This window comes from Curcuma longa, unplaced genomic scaffold (assembly GCF_044706935.1).
Source record: "Curcuma longa cultivar G26 ecotype Majalengka, Jawa Barat unplaced genomic scaffold, ITB_CL_G26_1.1 contig_28344, whole genome shotgun sequence".
NCBI classification, from domain to species: domain Eukaryota; kingdom Viridiplantae; phylum Streptophyta; class Magnoliopsida; order Zingiberales; family Zingiberaceae; genus Curcuma; species Curcuma longa.
Window position 1 is genome coordinate 5,413 of NW_027433683.1, and position 4,453 is coordinate 9,865.

The 4,453-nt window shown below is 47.4% G+C and overlaps 1 pseudogene; it reads right to left on the reverse strand.

The window, feature by feature from the left end:
- Positions 1-931: 931 nt before the first annotated feature.
- On the reverse strand, positions 932-4,204 carry LOC141819209 (uncharacterized; annotated as a pseudogene).
- Between the last annotated feature and the right edge of the window lie 249 nt (positions 4,205-4,453).

Consider the following 4,453-nt stretch of genomic DNA (forward strand, 5'->3'; position numbering starts at 1 on the left):
ATCATGCCTTCTGATAAGCCCATGTCCTTCATTTATTATCATCACTCCTCTGACACTCACATGGGTAATGATAAGACAGCTATCTACCAGTGATGGAACTCATGACTATTGTGCTTGATTGTTCCTGACATCTTATTAATCATGATGAGACATCTTTTAATGATGACGCGACGGGCGCACCCGCCCATCTCCTTAAAACGACCACTCCTCTCTCACACAAGGAAGTTCTTCTCCTCCTTCAACGCTCAAGCTCTCCTTACTATTTACTTTCTTTCTCGCCGTCCCTGACTTGAGCGTCGGAGTGGTCGCGCCGGGGCACCTCCTGACCTTCCCTCTCAAGTTCTCTGTGGTTTTCAGGTCCAGGAGCCAGCAGCAAGCTAGACCCTCCTCTTCCTGCTTCCGCGCCAGCTCCAGCGAAGGTCCGGTGAATTCGTCCAGGAGCCAATCTCAACCGGAACAATTATATTATCATCAAGTGAGAAAATGACACAGCTAAAGGGTGTGTCTAAGAGTTGTTCCAATTGCTAACAATATTAAGTCAGTGATGGACTAAATTGAATCAGCAACAACAATATAAAGAATACTATTATTTTAGAGACGATAGCTATGAGGATCCTTCATCACATAGGTTTGTTCGGTGAAGATGGATTTCGAACTTAAAAAACTTTAATTTACTAATTAACTAAGCTAGTAGTTGGTATAATACAATATGTTATAAATGGACATAACAAAGTCATATTTAATAAAAGAACAAATTTAATGAACAGATTCAGAATCCAAATTAATAAGAATGAACCAGTCAAGACTCGCACTGTATCATTAATAGCAGTCAATATTTAATCGATAACACCTCAAGCATTCTAACAACTGATCAACACTCTTACTAACCTCCAATTTAAAAAAGAAAATTAATAACCACAGCAAACTGTAATATTTTTAAAAACTATTTTATTTTCTCAGTTCAGTCGATCACATATTAATGCTATTTATCAACTATTTGTTCTTCCTTCATCTCAGACGAACAAATTCCTGATGCATCGCAGCTGAGCAACGACATCGGACATGCGCAGTCGATCCCCGGGCATGCGTTTGGTGCATGCGAGACCGATCCTTGCAAGGGAAATCGAACACTCTTCGATACTGTTCGACGAGTTCGTTCCATTTTCATGCAGGAGCGAAGCTGGATCGACAATCTCCAAGGCTCCTCTCGTCTCCACAAGTGTGGGCAGAGTGAGCCCGTCCTTAAACATGTCGTCCAGAGGGCTCTTCCCTGTCAGTAACTCCATTAGCAGCACTCCGAAACTGTAGACGTCGCCGCTTGTGGAAACAGGACTGCCTTCTCCGTACTCTGCAAGAGCAAAAGCAAAAGCAAATGGATAATCAAGTGAAGTTTAGCAATTGACTGATTAGTGGTTTGGTGAATTCACCTGGAGGGACATAGCCAATGGTGCCTCTCAATCCAAGTGAGTGGCTTCTGTCAGCCAAGCACCTGCTCATTCCTTCAGGAAGGAGCTTGGCGAGCCCGAAATCGCCAACATGAGCCACCATCTCCTCGTCCAGGAGGATGTTGCTAGGCTTTAGATCGCAGTGGACCACTGGTGGTTTGCAATTGTTGTGAAGATAATCCAATGCTTCAGCGACATCGATTCCGATGTTCAGCCTCTGTGTCAGGCTCAGATTTCTTGCTTGTTGATGCTGATCTTCTTCATGATGTGGGTGCAGCCACCTGTCTAAGCTCTTGTTGGGCATGAATTCGAAGACCAAGGCCTTGAATTCATCGCCGTTAAAGTCGATGCTCGAGCAGCAGGTAATGATCTTGATGAGATTCCGGTGGCGGATGCGACTTAAAGCCTCGCATTCCGCAGTAAAACTCTGGGAGGATCCCAATTTTTGGAGGTCGAACACCTTCACGGCAACAGTCCTGTTCTCGCGATCCAGGGTCGCTTTGTACACCGAGCCGTAGCTTCCTCTGCCGATTAGATTGGCGGCGTCGAATCCTGCTGTAGATCTCGACAACTCAGCATACGATATCATTGGGTGCTGGGTATCCAAGCGAGAAGACAATGGTGTCGATTGCATTTTTTTGCTCTGCCTCCGGTAAATAAGAACAAAGACGCCGATCAACACCAACAAGAAACAGAGACTGGAACCAGCGATCAGAAGCGGAACCAATTTGGACTTTTTTGTTTCAAGATGCTGCATGGGGCATGCAGGCAAGTGGAGTTCTTGAATGCCCCCACAGAGTTCATTGTTCCCGGCAATGGAAAAGTTAGAAATGCTCTGGAAGACACCCTTGGTCGGAACTGGACCCTCCAAGTGGTTGAATGAGAGATCAATTGCATATAAAAAGCTCAAGTTTTGGAAGAACAGTGGAATGCCGCCTGACAGATCATTGTGCGCAATATACAACTGTTCTAGCCCTTCGATGGAGCTCAATGTCTGTGGAATCTCGCCGGACAAGTTATTTTTCGTCAGATTTAGGGTTCTGAGTCCGGCTATGTTGCCGAGAGCAGAAGGTATAGTCCCTTGTAATAAGTTGTCGTCCAAGATCAGGTACTCCAGTGACTCACAGTCTCCGATTGTGCTTGGTATCTCGCCTTCCAATCTATTTCTAGACACAGAGAAAAATCTTGCATTCCTTAAGTTTCCTACCTCCGAAGGAATCGGTCCTGTGAGTAAATTAGAGCTCAAATCAATGCCCTGTGACAGAAAGGGTAAGTCGACAACTTCTTTCGGTATGGCACCGTTGAGAAAATTATTGGACAATGATAAAACCGTCAGGTGTTGCAGGCGTCCAAGTGTTGCTGGAATTGTGCCTCGCAATGCGTTGAAGGACGCATTGAGAAAAAACAGTAGTGTGAGATTGCCGAGAGAGGATGGTATGTGCCCAGAGAAGCTGTTGCCATCCAACTCCAGGACCTGCAACTGTCGGAGACGGCCAATCCCTTCCGGGATGTCGCCGATGAAGTGGTTATGCTCAATATGAGTCTTTCCAAGCCCACCAGGTTTCCGATCGCCGGCGGTATGCTCCCTGAGATCAAATTATCCGACACGTACAAGTCTTGAAGTTTCTCGGATAAATTGGCGACGAGATGTGGCAGTGACCCGCCGAAGTTGTTTGAATTGAGGTAGACATTCTCTAATTTGGAACAGTTGGCCAATGAAGCTAAGAAATCCCAGTCATTGGCGGTTTGTGCTTCAAAGTGGTTCCAAGCAATGTTGAACCAGGTGAGGTTTGCAAATCTTCCGATGTTTGGAGGCAAGCGCCCGCTGAAATGGTTCGCTTCGAGTTCAAAATATTCGAGGTCGGAGCAGTTGGTGATGGAAGATGGAAATGGTCCGCTGAATTTATTGCCGCTCAAAAAAAAAACTTGCAGATTGCGGAGCTTGGTTCCGAAGTCAGCCGGAAGTTCCCCGGACAAGTGGTTCAACCGCCATGGTGAGGCTTCGCAGAGAGGTCAAATTGTAGAGCGAAGTAGGGATGGTACCTGCGAGGTTGTTGACGCCAAGTTGTAGAAGTTGGAGTCGGGCAAGTCGGCCGAGGCCTTCCGGGATGACACCTTCTATGTGGTTCCTGTAGAGCGCCAGCATCTTCGAGGGATGAGGCGTTGGCGAGCGATGTAGGTATGACTCCTGTGAGGCTATTGTTGCTGAGAAAAAGACCAGCAAGCCTCTTGAGGGAGCCGAACCAGGGCGGAACATGTCCCACGAATCGGTTGCCATGCAGGCTGATTATTGTCAGCTCCGAGCAATTGCTCAACTCGAAAGGGATCTCTCCACCGAGGGAGTTGAACCTGAGGACGAGGAACCGCAAGCGGCGGAGGCGGCCGATGGAGGAAGGGATCTCGCCGTCGAGTGAGTTGTAGTCGAGGAAGATGCTTCGGAGGAAGGAGAGGTTGCCGATGGAAGGGGATATCTGGCCCGTGAGGCCGGCGGCGGTGAGATTTATGGCCGTCACCCTCTCCGGGTGCCTACGGCCGCATGTCACTCCCTGCCACGTGCAGAAATGGGAGCTTTGGTTCCACGACAACAGCGCGGTGCCTCCGCCATCGTCGAGCTTCTCTTTGAAAGCCAGCAGCGCCGCCCCATCGCCTTCCGGCCACGGGGAGATCGTTGCCTTCGCCGTGACCGACGCGACCAAGAGGGAGATGAGAGCTGCGAGTGCGCACAGCGGAGACATGGCTAGCTTAATTACGCAGGTTGATCTTTTCCTCCTCTCATCTCATCTCATGTAGCATGCATGGGTTATCATACAACGACTGAGGAAGACTCTTTGAGATAAGTCAATGCACCTTATGCTTTCAGTCTCTTTGCTGAATATAATTGTTCTCGAAAAGAATATTCCCAAAAGAGGCTAATAAGTTGCTGTTGGAAAATTAGTTTTGCCGTAATCAATACGGCGAAATGGGTAAAGGATAATTATTTTTTTGAATGCCTAAAAAATTAATATATA